Source organism: Mesocricetus auratus, unplaced genomic scaffold (assembly GCF_017639785.1).
Source record: "Mesocricetus auratus isolate SY011 unplaced genomic scaffold, BCM_Maur_2.0 Super-Scaffold_100691, whole genome shotgun sequence".
Lineage (NCBI taxonomy): Eukaryota > Metazoa > Chordata > Mammalia > Rodentia > Cricetidae > Mesocricetus > Mesocricetus auratus.
The window spans coordinates 52,397,300-52,414,981 of NW_024429267.1; the positions used below are offsets into that span (position 1 = coordinate 52,397,300).

A 17,682-nucleotide genomic window follows, 5' to 3' on the forward strand; every position below is an offset into this window, starting at 1 on the left:
GGTGATGAGTCCACAGGAAAGTCTCCCAGAAGTTGTCCTGGGGTGCGACATTTTATCCCCTGGAGGAGAAACAGAGTGCTGTTCATGTGCCACAGAGGTATTGGGCAGCAACATTCTTTGCAACACTTTTCACAGTAGCTGAGTACAGAGCCAACCCTGGTGGTCAACAGCAGAGGAATGGAAAGGACATGTGTGTACACACACAGCGGAAGCTTCTAGAATCGAGAAGAATGGAGGTGTGTTGCTACCAGGTGCAGCTAAGACAATCAACCCAGCCTCAGAAAGACAAGCAGTGGGTTTCCCCTCATTTAGGGCTCCTGGGTTTTCTATAGATAAAATCACACACACACACACACACACACACACAAAGCGGAAGTAAAGTTTTCAGGTAAACACGGGGCATAAATGGGAAGAGAGAAGAAAGGGAGGGTGGGGAGCAGGACAGTGAGGAATGCACTCAATGTACATATAAACAATATACTTGAAATTTTTAAAAGTTTAACTTAAAGATGATTGAGATGGAATTAGGGAACACAGGAAGAATTGGAGTGGGACAGATGGGTTGGGAATTATGTAAATATACACACATATGAAATTCTCATAAGACCCCCAAACATATGTAAAGAAAGAAGGTTAGCATAGGGCCACCTCAAGTGTATGTAGGGTGGCGGGCATTCCTAAATGAAGGACGGGGTGGTGCCTGCTCCCTCCATGTAATCTCATCCTTAAGGAGCTGAGGGGGTCTATTTCTGTCCAGTTTTTTATGGCTTCAATTTCAAAGTCACCTCCTACAGAAAGCATATTTGGAAAAGGCAGGAGGAGATCTGAACTTATGTGGGTAGCCTGAGGCCCCAGATAGGGGCTTTGATTTACAATTAATTGCCTGGCATCCTGGCTTCCTGGGGAGGAAGCAGAGATTAAGTGAGACAGGCCAGGTAACAGTGCCACTGTTTGTCTCCTGAGCACTTGACCAGAGGGATGAAGATCACAGACATGGGTCCTGGAGCACTACAGAGATGAAGATCACAGACGTGGGTCCTGGAGCACTGCAGAGATGAAGATCACAGACATGGGTCCTGGAGCACTGCAGAGATGAAGATCACAGACATGGGTCCTGGAGCACTGCAGAGATGAAGATCACAGACATGGTTGCCTTCCAAGGTCTGACTAGTGGATTTATTTCTCTAAACCCCACTCAACATTCTTGGACATTTATTTAATAGCTACTAGTTTTCTGAACCAGTTTCCCAGTGGAGGTTGGTTTCTGTGGGGGAGATGTACGTGGGATCATAAAAGAAGGTGTACATATTTTTGTTGGGCCCCAGGCCCCACTGGGTCTCTGTGAGTTGCTTGTCAGCCAATAACCACAGGTGCATCCTGTTTTCTAGTCCTGGCTTACAACTCCATCTTTGCCCCACTGGCATCAACCTCTAATTATGAAAACACGATCTCTTACACCTGGGGTTTTTCTACTGTGCTGTAAGTCTGTATATAAGTATGCTCCCTCCTTGCAATACACGCACGCATGCACGCACACACACGCATGCACACACACACGCACACATACATGCACGCATTCTCTCAACACAAACGGTCGGATGTCTTGTCTTTCATTTAAATTTCCCCCGATACATTAGACTTGCTCATGGCAAGTGGAGGTCCCACTGAGATTGGGAATGAAAGGGGACCCTGAGAGATCACCCTGTGAGGCTGGCCAGCAAGTACGGATTTATGAAGGTGAATTGAAAATGGGTACCTCAACTTCTACGTCCTGTCTTTCATTTAAACCTTCAGGCTTTCCCCCGATTCATTAGATTTGCTCATGGTGCAGGCACTGCAAATTTTAACAAATAGTAGGGAAAGCACATGGCTAATATAACATGTTAACCCTATGACTGAACTTAATCTATTTCACTGCTCTAAGCTAGTTTAGACGGTGGTTCCTGTAGCTGGTTCTAGGGTGCACACGTATCAACTCAGCTAGTCAGGAGGCTGAGGCAGATGATCACAAGTTCAAAGCCAAATTTAGGCAATTTAGGGAGACCTTGTCTCAAAATAAAAACATTAACTACAAGATCTGGGGGTGTAGCATAGTAGTGGAACATTTGCCTCACACATGAGAAGCCTGGGTCCTGTGTCCAGCTCTGCCCCCAAAATTGCTGAAGACACCTTAAAGAAACTCAACAGTAAATGATAGTATAGTGGGAGAGATGGAAAGGAAGCTTAGAGGTGGTGTGCAAATTACAGGATCCTAAGGGGCTTTGTATGTGTGTGTGTGTGTGTGTATGTCGGGGGGGGGGTCTCTGAGAGTCCAGAAGAGGGTGTTGGACCTGGAACTAGAGTTAAAGGAAGCCAGCTGATATGGGTGCTGGGATCTGAACTTACATTCTCTGGGAGAGCAGTGAGCTTATTTTAACCTCTGAGCCATACTCATTCCTTACTCCCTTTCCAGTCCCAAGGTTGCTGGTTATTAGTACAAACTTGGATCTACGGATGCCAATACCAGGACCATTGGAGGTAGGGTTGGTACAGGGAGCTTTTACCCAGCTAGAACAGAACTCCTTCAAAGAAAGGCTTTGAAAACTAGAATAAAGGCAGACAGTCCTTCAGTGGTTTCAGACCACCCTGGGGCTGAGATGGCAGAGGCCTCACAGCACTCTTCCTAGTGAGTGCTGGATGTTGCAAGCAAGTCAGGCTCAGACTCAGCCTCCTCATTGCAGAAACTCTGCCAGAGCCTGCCTTATCATCCTGCCCGCCCTAGAGCCCTTGGCCAGCTTTTCCAAACTGTGGCATTGTAGACTGGAGTTGTCTGGGAGAAAGACCTTTACTTTTGAAGTCATTTGTCACCGACATTAAAATAATGTCTTTAACAGAGTGTCAGTAAACAAATAAACTTGGCTATTATTGTGCTATGAAGATTATTTTTCCAACTGTAAATGGTATTTTTATGGCCTGTGGGCTGAGGCAAATGTAGGTGTGTTTCAGAGCTCATTTAGATTTCAGCTTTTATGTATTGAAAATTGAAAATTAGTGATCTATTCCAATAACCCAGGACATTAAAATGCTATCTTTTTTCTTTATAAAATTTGAAAAATCAATCACTGTATCTTTTTTTATGGAAGTTAAATGAATTTAAAAATCACCTTTTAATACAGCATCCGTTGACATTTTCGTTATTTTCTCTAGATATGGAACTCATGATAGCTCACTTGGCACTATGGTGATGTTGCCTTACAGAAGTAATTAAATCCAGTTGAGGAGGTTTCTCACTGGGTCCTAAGCTCCTCCAGGTCAGTTCTGTGTGCCATGAATACACATAACTCCGGGTCTGTCAAGTTCCAAGTGACTTGAGTCAGTAGATATTATTCCTTAAACATAAGGTGGGTGCTGGAGGGGTGGCTCTATTGAGTAGAGTGGTTGCTATGTGAGCATAATGGCCTGAACTTGATCTTCAGCATGTATGTTAAAATCCAGGCACAGTGGCAGGCATTGTAGTCCCAGTGCTCAGAAAATGGAGATGGGTAGATGCCTGGAGCTCACCATCCCATCAGCCCAACCTAACCAGTGACTATTCTTCGCAGCAGCAGTAGCAGGTGATGTGCTCTGCCTAATGCCTAGAGACACACTAGTTAGAGGTGTGTTGGCCAACACAGAAAGACCCTGGACATGTAGGTATGGATGAGTGGAAAAGCATTTGTGCAAAAAAGAAAAATGAAGTGTGTATCTGCATGGACTCTTACAGGAAGGACTATTCAAGAGGTGAAGATACTGGCTGCCTCTGGCCCACAGATATGTTTACTCTTGTCTTGAGTCTCGAAGAGCTCAGGCTGTCCTGGAAGTCACTATGTAGCCAGATATGGCTGACCCTAAACTTCCACCTGTCTTGTCTGCCCACCCCCAGAGCTGGGGTTGTAGACATATACTACCATGTCCAGTTCAAAGATAGGCATGTGGTTTGCCTTTCAAATTACCTATGAACGGAATTACTGACTTTTCAAGTGAGATAAAGAAAATGCTAATTTTTTAAAAAATAAAGAGTCCCTTTGAATGAGAGAAGTTTTAAGGGGGAATATTTCAACCACTCGAGTGCTGTAATGGTTTGAATGAAAACGGAACTCATAGACTCACAGGGAGTGGTACTATTAGACGATGTGGCCTTGGTGGAGTGGGTGTGGCCTTGTCAAAAGAAGTGTGTCACTAGGGGTGGGCTCTGAGGTTTCAGATGCTCAAGCCAGGCCCAGTGTGTCTTTCTTTTCCTGCTGCCTGCCAATATGGATGTGTAACTCTTGGTTCCTTCTCTAGCACCATGTCTGTCTGCTTTCTGCCATGACAATAATGGACTAAACCTCTGAACTGTAAGCCAGCCCCAATTAAATGTTTTCCTTTATAAGAGTTGCCATGGTCAGCCAGGCGGTGGCGGCTCACGCCTTTAGTTCCAACACTCAGGAAGCAGAGGCAGGCGGATCTCTGAGTTTGAGACCAGCCTGGTCTACAAGAGCTAGCTCTAGGACAGCCAGGGCTACACAGGGAAACCCTGTTTCGAAAATCCAAGAAAAAAAAAAGAGTTGCTGTGGTGGTCATGGTCTCTCTTCACAGCAATAGAGACCTTGACTAAGATAGGTGCAAAGTAAATTTATCTGTGAACTGTAAGCCATCTGATGGGGACAGTTAGAGTCAGGTGATGAACCCTTTAACCTGTATAGTCCTGAGTCCATAACAATATGGAGTGACAGGGAGGAAGGCCTGAGCTCCACTCAAACTCCAAATTCCTGTGAGTCGATGACTTTCAGAAATCAGATGAGAGGTGGGCACAGGAGTGTGTGTATTCGAGGAGGGTAAGGGACTTTAGAACAGATGTTCTGAGCTGGAGCGATGGCTGAATGGAAAAAGAGTCTGCCATGAAAACTAGAGTAGTGGGATTCAAATCCCCCAAAACCCATGTAAAAAGCCAGACATGGGGCTGGAGAGCTGAGTGGTGAAGAGTACAAACTTCTCCTACAGGGGATTCAAGTTCTGTTCCCAGCACCCATATTTGGCGGCTCTCAACCATCTGTAACTCCAGCTCCAGATAATGTGGTACCTCTGGTCTCTGCAGGCACCTGCACTCATGTGTGTGTTCCCACAACCAAGCACACAATTAAAAATAATGAAAAATAAATCTTAATTAAAAAGGTCAGGCAGCAGCTGCCTATAATTCTAGCACCCAAGAGGTAGACAGGGAGATGCCAGGAATAAGCTGGCTAGTTACCAGAAGAGGACTCATCAAGCGCTGGGTTCAGCAGAAGTCCCCACCTCAACAAAGTAGAGAGCAATTAAGGAAGACATCCCATGTCGACTTTGGGCTTTCACATCAAGTGCATACTCACGCTAGGAGTGTGGCTGCTTCCTCTTCTGCCTGTGCTTCCTGGTCCATGGAGATTCAAGGAACTAGGCTCACACTTGGGGCTGCTGTAGCCACAAGCTGCTCCCACAGCTGTGCCTTCTGGACCATGACGGACTGTAACCTCAAAGTGTAACCCAGAGGAAGTCCTTCCTCTTTTAAGCTTCTTCTATCAGGCATAGGAGTAAGGAGGAAAGAAACTTGTTTGGAGACAGGTGTGTTGCAGCTGGAGGTCTGCCCAGGTGTTGCTCGACTTCTGTCTTTAAATCAAACCAAAGCGAGTAAATTTAGTACCGGGAGTGGGAGGTCTCTGCACCATTAAAGACTTTCCTTTTATTGTCTCTAGCTATGTGCTTCCAGGAACACACCAGCTGCTTGCGAGCCTCCCACTGTGGGAAGGACACACGCTTGTGACTCTGGCAATTACTGAAGGGGTTTGAAAAGGAGGGGAAAACTTAAGACAGATTTATCAGGTAGTTTATCTCCGTTTTTAATAAACCATGGAAGCAATGTCATGAGCCAAAGAACAGCACTGGGAAAAAACAAGCCAAGGGCGGAGGCAGAAATAACTGATGGAGAAGACGCTTGCCTGCAGCAACTAAGATGCCCCTGCTAGCTGCCAGCCAAGCCCCTTACTGTAGCCTGGCCTCCTTCACAGCATTCCAGAACTAAGTCTGAGGTGGTTCCCTGGTTAGCAGCGCCCTAGTTAGCTACAGCTGTCAACATGACATAGCCCAGAATCACTAAGGGAACCCCAACTGAGGAGTTTCATCCATCAGAGTGAACTGTGGGGTGTTTTCCTGATTATCAGTGTAGGAGAGTCCCTCATAAGCATAAGCCAGGTAAACCTTTGTCTCCTCACGATGCCTTCAGTCAGCAACGGGAGGAAAGCTGAGCAGGCAGTTCATGTGTAGCTGGAGTTCTGGGTTCTTACCTACTCTGGTTTCTTGTTCAGCGTTTAGGTGACTTCCATGGTGACAACCCTCCTAGGAGTAGTTTTCCTACTCTGAAAGGCTATTTGTATACAGTCTACCCTCAACATTTTCTACTTCTCTCTAGATTTCCCAGAGAGGTCTTTGAGCTGTGGCAAAGAACATTTCCACTCATAGCCAGGTTGCCTGGCTACCCTCATGTGAACAGGAATCAAGAGTAGAAACTACACCCTCAGATGGTTTCCACTGAAGAATGCAAGGCCCTTCTCTTGGTAAGATAGGAAGACCACCTAAGTGCAGGTTCCATCTAGAAGGATCCCTGGGCATTACCAGGGCCAGCTGCACCTCCTCCCCATTTTCCTTCTCTTGACTCTTTAGAGTGACACTGACCTGGCCTCTGGTCAGATCTTCCATGTACCCACACTATGCCATACCAGTGACACACATGTATGGAATGGGGTCCAGACCATTCTCTCTAGAAGTGGTGCCTTTATTGTTTGTTTTTAAGATGGGAGTTTCAATATACAACCCAGGCTAGCCTGGAACTCCATCTGCCTCTGTTTTCTAAGTGCTGAGATTAAAGGTATGGTCACCATGTTAGGCCGAGGTGATACCATCTTAAGAATGACTGACCTGTATCTTTGGAAGATGGATCACTGGAGTGATAGGGGTTGTCCTTCTGTATATATGTTTCTCTTACTTGTTGATGAATGAAACACTGATTGATTGACTGATTGGCCACGTAGGAAGTATAGACAGGGCTATGAGATGAGGAGAATTCTGGGAAATGTAGGCAGATGGAGTTGTCATGTAGAGCCTGGGAAGAGAGGACGTGCAAGGTGTTCTCCGGCAAGCCAAGGCCACGTGGAAATACATAGATTAATAAAAATGGGTTAACGATTAAGACAGAGCTAGCCAATAAGAAGCCCAAGCCACTGGCCAACACTTTTATAATTAATATAGCGTGTATGTGTGCGGTGGGACCCTGGTGGGCCAGAAAACTCATGCTTACACTGGAGCCTCGCTTAGGACCTATCCTTCCCTTCCCCATCACAGGCCCCAAGACCCTAAGGCAATGAACAGTTCTTCTCCACATCTATGGAATCACACAGCTTCCCACTGTGTCAGATTCTTATGTTGCCTTGACAAACACCTGAGAGAGACAGCCTGCTTTCCAGTTCCGACACCTGTGGCCTGTGGTTCACTGGCTCCCTTGCTTTGGGTCTGAGGTGAGGAAAAGCATCATTGTGGCAGGAGTATTGGAGGAGGAGGCTGCTCACTGTCATGGCAGTCGGGACACAGAGTTGAGAGAAGGAAATGACAAACAGCCTGAGTTTGGGTGTAAGACATAGTATCCATGAATACTCCTCTGCCAGTTTACTTTCTCCAGCTGTGCCTGATCTCCAGAGACGCTTACAACAGCTCCAAACAATGCTGTTCGATTATGAATCTATTGACAAGGTCAGCGCCCTGAGGATCCTGTCACTTCCCTCAAAGCTTGCAGCTGGCAGCCGAGCCTTTGCTATGTGGTACTCCATGGGATGCATCCAAATCGCAACACTCACTCATGGGGCTGCACCAACGGTGCCTCCTTGTTTAAGATCCTCCTAAGAGTGGTGGTTTGAATGAGAGATGTCCCCCACGGACCCACATATCCCTACTGTTTGGGAACGTCATGGAGGTAGAGCTTCCCCCAGTGAGGTCCATCTCTAGGCTAAAGCTTTGGGGCTTCATAGCCTGACCATTTCCTATTCTCACTATCTGCCTCCTGTATGCAAATGACATGCGACAAGTCCTCTTTCCTGGTTGCCACGAGGCCCTCACGCTCCTGTCTCCGTGCCTCCCCTGCCATGATGGACCTGTCAGCTAATGCCAACCCTTCTCTCCTCTCAGTTGCTTTTGGAAATGGCGTCTTCATTGCAGCAGAAATGTAACTAATATATGCAACACGAGGCAGAAGGCAGCCAGGGGCGCACCAGGCTAAGCTGTGCAGGAAAAGCGTTTTAAGACTCTTAAAGCATTACGTCTTCAATCTCTTCATTTCCTTCCTGTAGGAGACGTAGGCTGACATCCCCAGAAGCTCACTAGCTCACTGGTGGGAGCTCAGTGGAATTCCTAGCTGCCCTGCTGGTTGTTAATCAGGTGTGTGCCCGTCTCCAGGTGAACCACAGCACCGCTGGGAAGCACCGAACACACAGAGGCCGTGTGCGTTGAAAGTGACCGCGTTTCAAAGGGACAGTTCAGACTCTGTGAATTCCCCATCCTTGTGCTTAATATGATCGCCTTTTATTTTCTGTGAAAAAAGAGCCGCCGGCAGCCCCATTGTGGGGCTTCTCTGGAGGGGCTGCCGGCGGCTCTGGTTAGCTGTCTCCTTCACTTGCTGCTTGTCAGGTCGTTTGCGATGGGGTTGAGCGGAGACGACAAACAACATCTTTCTGATTTGCTCATGGAAACAGTGTTTATGTAGGTCGGGCTTGGCTTTTGTTTCATCTTCTGTCTTAGCTACTGAGTTAGGAATGGTTTAATGGCACCTGAAGTAGTGGAATCTCAGGCCCACGTAAGATAACGGCTGCCGTATCGTGGGGGCTGCTTTTAGTTTCTGCTGTATGGGACAGAACTTGCTTTGTTCTTTTGTTTTGAGACAAGTTTTGTTCTTTTTTGTTTGTTGGTTTTTGTTTTTGTTTTTTGAGACAGGGTCTCTCTACATCGCCTGTGGTAGCCTCAAACATTCACTCTTTCTGCCTCAGCCGTCCATGTGATGAGATCACAGGTGCATGCCCTAGTTCATGTAAATAGATAGTTTAAGTATGTCAATGCATATACGTTTAAATTAGTATTTATCTTTGTGTGTGAGGGAGAGGGGGAGGGAGGGAGAGAGACAGAGAGAGAATGCAGATGCCTTTGGAGGCCAGAAGAAAACTGGAGTTCCAGGCGGTGGTGACACACCTGATGTGGGTTCCAGGAACCAAGCTCAGGTCCTCTGCAAGAGCAGAGTTTCCTCTTGGAAGCCGAGCTGTCTTTCTAGCACCAGGCATCATTGCTTTTGCCTCCACAGGTTCCTGTTGCTGTGTACCTGGCCCTTCCGTTCCCACTTAGACAGGAGAGAAGCCCGTGTCCCCTGCTTATGGGTTTGCTCCTTCTCAATTCGAAGAGGAGTGCTGTCCAGTTCTCCATCATCCTACTTGTCTTTCCTGAATCCTCCTCCCTTTGCAGTCACCTGCCCATCCCATGGGATGCACTATTAACCCTGTCTATGAGAAGGGAAGATTATTAATGACATCCTTTCCATAAGCAACCGTCAATTCTCATTAAAAAATAAGCAGATGAACCTAGGGGATGGCTCAGTGGGTAAAACGCCTGGGGTGTGGGCAAAGTCCCGAGTGTAGATCCCCAGGACCCACATAAAACTGGGTGTGGTAGTGTGTGCATCTATATTCCCAGTGTTCCTCTAAGGAAATGGGAAACAGGAACAGGGGGATCTTAGAAGCCCACAGCCTAGCAGGCTTGGTACACAGACTGACTAGTAACAAGAGACCCTGTCTCAGACAAGGTGAGAGGCAGAGGACTGACCTCCATATGCACACAGTTGTGTATACGCACCCACATATACCTGCATGCCCCCTACCCTGCACACAGAGAAAGAGATTATTATATATATATATATATATATATATATATATATATATATATATATATATATATATATATATATATATGGTTGGTGAGATGATGAGATGGCTCTCCAGGTAAAGGCTCCTGCCACAAATCCAAGAACTTGGGTCTGATCCTAGAAACCCACATGATTCTCCAACCTCCTCATGTTTGCCATGGCATGTGTCTCCTCCCCATACAAATAATGCAAATGAAAAAGATAAATGGGGTGGTCCCCTAAAGACCAGAGTCATCCACTTAAAATCAAGCTGTGTGTGTGTGTGTGTGTGTGTGTGTGTGTGTGTGTGTGTGTGTGTGTGTGTGAGATGACTGTAGAGAAAAGACTAGAACTGTTTCCTCACTTGCATTTGCTCAGAGGACATGAGGTCAGGCAGAATGATGGTCCCAGTCTTTCTCCTTCCTGTACTTGTTTGGGAAGTCTGGTCCTCTCCTTAGATCTTTGAACTCTCTGTTGTGCAAACAGGAAGCCAGCAGCTGTTTTTATGTCAAGGTCAAAGAGACAGAGGACTGTGCACCTGTGTGTTTAGAGGACCCCGGGGAGGCAGCACCTGGATCTGGCCTTGTCATGGACAGTGGACACAGCTTTATTCACATGACAATGTGTAGATGCAGGAAGCTGGACCGCTCCTGGCCTGGCATGACCATCAAGGGTTCTGGGGCATCTGTTAACCCTAGAACACAGCAAGCAAGCCCATGGCAGAAACAGAGACAGCAGTGGTGACAGCTGGCAGGTTAATCTCAGTGGCCTCTCGGTCAATGTGGGAGGGCACCTGCAGGGACAGATTTTGTATAGCTTATGGAGAGGCAGGTTCTGGAGAGAAGACACCAAGTGACACTTCTACTGTGACAGTGGGTGATGAGTGAGGCACAGAGATCCGGACCTTGTTATTTACCTATGCTTTGTGTGGGGTGTTTTGCCTGCATGTATATGTGTTTACCATGTGTGCGTCTGGAGCTCGGGCAGGCCAGAAGAGGGCACCAGAGGCCCTGGAACTGGGGTTACAGCTGGCTTTCAGTCATCATATAGGTGCTGAGAAGTAAACCCAGGTCCTCTGGGAGAGCCATCTCTCCAGCCCATTGGACCTCTTCTAATTTAACTTGAGAGCATTAGATAGATGAGTTTTGAAACATGCCCCAAAGGAGATGCACATATAACTCCTAAAAATGATCTAGAGAGAATTTAAGCAAAATTCTTATTTTTCTGTTAAAAAAAATCAAGCATTTATTTTTCAGATTGACCCTGCTATCCTCATGATTCCCTCAGGGGAAACCATGGCTGAGGTTAAGGGTATGAACATTTCATGGTGGATTGCTTTTGTATTCATAGGAAGACTATCAAATTTGGTTCCTATTGCAAATAGAAGAAAAGAAACATCATGTAGATATTTAATGACATGGAAAAATGTTCTCAATATAGTGCCAAGTGTTAAAAAAAAAGCAAGTTCATTTCCACAATTTTCAATGTGATCTCCTATCGCAACATTAAGTGGATGTATCTCCGCAGAGAAAAAAGTCTGAAAAGATGTATTCCAACATGCTCGTCCTGCCTATTCTTTGTTTGATGCAGTAATGGTGCCTTTTATTTCTTTATTCTGCTTATCCATGCTGTTTGAATATTTTTATGACAAACATGTATTGCTTTTGTAATAAGGAAAAAAGTGCAACATAGATTTTTATTTTTAAAAACTGAGCACAAATCTAAACAACTTCAGATCCCTGCTGCCAGCATGCTGGGGTGGCAGGGCGAGGTGCAGCCCTTGATCTAATGGGGTGTTGGAGTGTCAGTGTCAGGGCTGGAATATAGTGACTCAGAGCTGTGGAAATGAGGCAAGCCAGCAGGGGGGTTTCGGGCAGGAAAGGGTCTGTGCTGTGACCTCTAGGGTCAGCCTCTGGGAATTTAGGACAGATTCAGAGGGGTTTGGGAAGGGTCTTGGGGCAGGTGAGTCCTAATTTGAACAAAGCACCTTTGATGTGCTTGAGCTGGGGGCTGGCTCAGAAATGCAAAGATTAGGGAGTGATTAGCTTCTTCTCCATCTTCTCTGGAGAACATTCATTACAACAAAGGGAAGACCCAAGTCCTCCCTTGCCCCGCCCCCAAACAAAGAAGCTATTAGAAGGATGTTCATCTCTTTGTTACATTGTTCATAGAAATGTGTTCACCTCTTTGCTACATTGTTCATAGAAATGGTTGGTGGTTTCCTTATCCTATGTAGTGTCTAGGAGATCTTTTGTGCATGTGTATGTGGTACATGTATGCGTGCTTGCGTATGTGTAGGGTGTGCCTGTGCATAGGTGTAAGAGGGTATAGAGAGCAGAGGTTGACACTGCTGTCTGCCTCCATTGCTCTCCACCAGTTTGGCTAGTCTAGCTAGGCTGGCTTGCTCTGGGATGCCTGGTGTCTGCCTCCTGAGTGCTAGGATTACAGGCAGCTGGGATTACACCCCACCCACCAGCTTTTTGTGGATGCTAGAGATAGGAACTATGGTCCTCTATCCTGCATAGCAAGTGTGTTTACTTACTGAGTGCCCCACCCCAGCCTCTGTGATGATTTTTATAGACTCTTCCTAAGGCTCAGTCCTTGTTCACGTCTACAAGAGCAGGAGGAAGGTGTCATGTGCCTTTCTATGTCAGGAGAATAGGGCATGGAGCAGGGGTGGGAGTGGAGGTGGGGGGGATTGAGTAGGGGAGTGGAAGGTAGGGGTGGGGGGAGGAGGGAGCACTGAGATTAGCATATGAAGAGGCAGAGGACCAGATAGCCATCCCACCAGGGCTCTATGTAGGGCACAGAGCTTGCAAGGTCCCCAAGGATGGGAGAAAGTGGGTGTTTAGTCATCCAAAGCGACTCACTCCTCCAGGGACTGTCATTAGTGCTTCTGACCTTTCTTCTTAATAGACTACTTCCATCGCTACCCGTCGGTCCCTGGTAGCAATGGAAGTAATCTATAAAGTCTTATTCTTTATTCCAAACATAAGAACCTGGGACTCTCAGTAGACTCCTTCCAGACCCTTATCAGCAGGTATGAACATTCCCCGTCCTATGACAAGGAGTGACACAAGTCTAGCATCCCAGCTGAGGTAGATCAGACTTCCCCTGGGATTTCCCCAACCTAGCCCCCATTTGTATTCACTGTGCTGTAGTCTCATACTTTAGCATAGTTTAGCTAAGGGATGGCTTGAGAGAGGATGAAGGTTCATTTCAGGATCAACCTTCCTTGATAATCCTCATTTCTCATTGACAGCTGTAACACCACTAGGGGTTTTAGCTACAGATGGGTCATTGTTCCTTGAAACACTGCCTGGCCTCTGACTGCCTGTGTGATGTCGAAAACCTGAGGTTAGTTTCTGAGGCTAACCTTTCAGCATCTGCTGAACTGGGATGGCCCTCTGGTGTCTAGGGCTGTTCAAAGGGTAGGTGGATGAGATCCCTATGTCCTGGCATTCCTGAGTGAGGCTGGGTAGCCCTGCGTGTATAGACATCACTTAGAAGTTGCTTTTGCTAAAACACATAGATTCCTCACTTGGACCCATGTGGTAACTAAACACAGAATGAAAGCCTGGCACCTCTGCCCTCCTCTTTCATCTGAGAGTCTCCTACTTAACTCTGACAAGGGCGTGCTAACTGCTGAAGGAGTGTCTGCCTAAGAACTGTTGATACTGACCTTTCTCTTTCCCCCCGAAGGCTGAAAGCACAACCAGGAATTTAGGCATCTTAGAACTCCTTCTTCCAGATCCCAGAAGGGCACCTTGCAGTCTGGAGTCTTTACCCCAAACCCACAGTCACCTTCATGTCCAGGCATTGCACAGAACTTCTCCTTACAGACAATGCCCCGGATGAGAGCAGTTATTCACCAGGGCAAGGCTGCACCCTGGAGCATCACTAACCCTGTCCCCTCAAGCGACAAGGACTGCTTTTCACCACCTTGCAAAACTAGTCTGGAAGTAATTGTCAACCAGAACCCACAACATCAGGACTGCTGAGTTACACCTGCCTCTTCTTCTCTGCTCAAGTTCTTTCTGTTTACATTTTATAGCTCATGTCAGTAACCCAGAGATGGACCTGAGGCCGTGGACTCCTTAATTCTACTGCAAATGATTATTTAACCCTCTGTTTGCTTTTTACCACATCTCCTTGCCTTTATAATTAGTGCTTTGTGGCAGGTGGTTAGGCTAGTCTTTTAAGACTGCTGGACCTGGGAAGTTTGCTCTGAAAACTATGTTATATAAGCAAACAGTACAAGAACAGGTTAGACTCCACGCCCACTGAGAAGGTGATTGTGTAGATGTGTTTCCCTAGGAATCTCACACCCACATACCTATAGGGAGAGAAAGGCTGGCTTCCTTTCTGCTGTGATAAGAACTTCCTGTGTCCACCTTGACGAACTAGAATTGAGACTGTGAACTCCAGACCACACCTTGAGCAGGACAGACATATGAAAGTTAATATCTTGTTCTGTGTCCAGGTGGTGTCGGAGAACCAGCCTGTGCCACCTGAGAGGGAGTGGGTGGAAGTTTGTGGGCAATGGCGACTGGAAGCCAGGGGAGCTGCAGCTAGTGCTGGGGAGGTGCCGCGTGGAGAAGCAGGCTGAGGTGTTGGAAGTTAGAAGAGAGCCTTTGAAGGACTTTGTGAACTTGCCATTCAACAGTGGCCTGGCTGCCTCACTGCCTGGCAGGAAAAGTTTCTCCTGCACCTGACCCCATCTCCCAGGAGCAGATGGGGCTGCCTGGGGCGCCCACAGCAGGCAGACCCCTGCAGGGGAGCTGGGAGGAAGAGGGGTGGAGCTGGAGATGGCATCCCAGGCAGGAGTCACCACCATGGAGAGGTGGCTTATGACTGGAAGGTACCCCTTTACATGTAAATATGGTCACAAATAGCAAGGAGGTACCATCTTTGCCCCAGGGGCAGAATGAATCAGCTCTACAGAGTAATTTGAAGAGTAGAGATGAGGGGAGAGTGAAGAGATTTTCTATCTGATCCTTAGGCAGAGGGACAGATAAAGGATGCCTGCCTAGTAAACATTGTCTGTTCATGTATGTATGTGTGTGTGTATACCCATACAAGTTGACACAAGATTATCCATTATACTCACAAGAGTCCTATATACTCATGGGCTCCTTTTCCTTCATTTATATTCATGGATACCACATTCCATAGGATCTAAAGTGAAAGTTTATGGAAAATTATACAATTTAAAAAATACATTACAAAATTATCTCTAAAATGTTAAAAGCATTTAAATTTCTGCTGTACATAATCCATGAGTGCATGATTCCAACATTCTCCATAGACACATGATGTACAGATCTTCTCTCTCTAAACCGTAGGATTTATATTTTGCTAAGTAGAAAAGGAATTGCTAATGCAGTGGGCAAAAAATAGTCTCTCTGCATTTCCAATTCAGACTATGATGGGACTTAGTATTTATTAGCACATTCATTGAGCATTTCTCTGCATTTTCCCTTGGCTCTAGACCTCTGTGCTTTGTCACTTTTCTATCACCCTCCTTCAGAGAAGAAACACTTAAATCTTCACTGGAATTTTACAGAAGAGACACAGTTCTCAACAGCAGTGACTGCTTGGGGACACAAGCCTGGTAGTACCTGGTTGCTTCCTTTGGGTGGCTGGATGTTGAACCTGTGAGACTTCTCCTTTCATGTGCCTCCCTTAGATTTCTGTTACTTATTTTCCATGTCACCATATCACAACAACCAACAGATACAATGTAGAAGAAGAAAGATGCCCCCCCCCCCCCACACACACAGTTTCAGAGTTCTATAGTGGTGGGAAAGCGTGGCAGAATGCTCCCAGGCTGCAGGGGTGTGCAGCTGCTCCTTCTCAGTCAGCTTCAGACAGGAAGCAAAGATTACATGTGATCTAGGGGCAGCTGTTACCTTCAAAGACTGGTTCCTGTTATCTTACTCCTGCTAACCAGGCCTCACCTCCTGAACTTCTCTACAGCTTCCCCAAATTGCACCAACAGCCAGTGTTCAAAAGCAGGAGCCCTTGGGGGAACATTTCCCATTCAGACTGCAGTATCAGGGGGGACAGTGTGCCAGTCAGCATGACAAAGAAAGAATCAAAGGACCAAAACCTCCCCAAGAAGAGTAACAACACCACCCATAGCACTTTAGTACAGAAAAATGGGCTGTGCAGACTGGGCTGATCTTATTACTACATGGCACTGTCACTCTACATAGGACCAGACCCCAGAAAACACTGCCAGGGGTGAGTTCCTTGTATCATGGCCAAGCATGGGGGGGGGCGGTAAATCCCAGCCTTGGCAATAGCATTTTGGGTCCTGGTTCAGCAGTTTTGCAGAAAGTTTTGTCAGCTGAACAAGCACAGCTCCATCTCTCAACAGGGAAAGAAGTAGCAATCTTTGGTTATACAGGTTTCTAGGAGAGACTTGGGGTTTGAAAACTCTGAGGACAAAACATTGGTTTGTGCTAAGATGAAAGCTTCCCAGGGCTTATGGATACAAAGGCAGAGGAGACAGCCCAAGTTCCTGTCTTATTAGGATGGTCAGCGCTGTGTGCTGAAACCACAGCACGGCATGGCTCTTATTTTCCTCATCCACAGCATGGGACAGCTTTTAAAATTACTGAATGAAAGTCTCTTAGACCCCTTCTATCCACCTGAGGTGATGGCTAAGATGGTCACTAGCCTCACGATAAACAATTCCACAGAGATAACTAAGGCTGAAGGAAAGAAACCAATCCAAGCCCTTGGCGTTTTTGAACATTGTCCATTTAGATCCTGGAGGCTCTTTCTCAGGGCTCTGTGACTAGCAAATGACCCAGAACAAATGAAGGCCCTGGGGGCATTGGAGCATGCCCACAGCCATTTACAGCCTTTGAAGGCTTTCTTGAAAAACCCAGACCAGCATGATTTTTCAGTTCTGATGTTTCTAGTGGCTCCTGGTTATGTGTTTGGGAGAGACATTGACTTTTGGAAGCTGGACTTGAAGGTGTGTGCTTGTCATCCCAACGTTTGGGAGGTGGGAACAGGAGGACCAATAACTCTCAGGTGCACAGTGAGTTCGAGGCCAGCATGAGCTACATGAGACCTTGCTCTTCTCAAAAAAAGAGGAAGCTGAGGAGGAAGAAAAAAAGGAGGTGGATGTGATTCTCTGGAGGTAGGAGAAGGCTGCATAATTGAGAGGAGGAGGGGACATTTCTGTGGCCCTCTCTCAGTGACCACAGGACTCAGTTGTCTCCAGGGTTATCCAGGATGCGATCAGACGCTGTGGAACGTCTTAGGCAGCTCAGCTGCCGTAGTGTAGAACAGATGGGGGCTTGAGCAACTGTACATATTCACTGGTTGTCCATTTACAAAGAGACTCTGTCCTCCTGAGTCCTGCTGTTCCCGAGTCATCAGGAGGCTGTTTCTCGTTGTGTCCTTACGTGCCGACAGGGTCACCTGCTCTCTTGAGGGGCTGTGAATGAGAGGATACAGCTGGCCAACTGAATGTCTCAATAGCACTGCATCATCATGGTCCCCAAAGGACACAACCCTCTGCAGAGCCAGGAGGAAAGATGGAAACATGTTCTAGGGACTAAAACTTTGAAAAACTTTGTGTATTTTCCAAACATTATATAGGGTCTTACCTATAATCTTGTGAATGGCTCCATTCTTAAGCCTTCATCTAAACCCTCCACAGCCCTCATCTCCAACACCATTACAATGACTGTATGGTTGAC

General features: G+C 46.6%; 1 long non-coding RNA gene across 1 annotated transcript; it reads right to left on the reverse strand.

The window, feature by feature from the left end:
- Window positions 1-481: 481 nt before the first annotated feature.
- On the reverse strand, window positions 482-5,587 carry LOC110341800. Its single transcript, XR_002383804.2, has 2 exons — window positions 5,367-5,587; window positions 482-1,122 (listed from the first exon to the last, which is right to left on the reverse strand). It is a non-coding gene; the product is annotated as an uncharacterized LOC110341800 (long non-coding RNA).
- Between the last annotated feature and the right edge of the window lie 12,095 nt (window positions 5,588-17,682).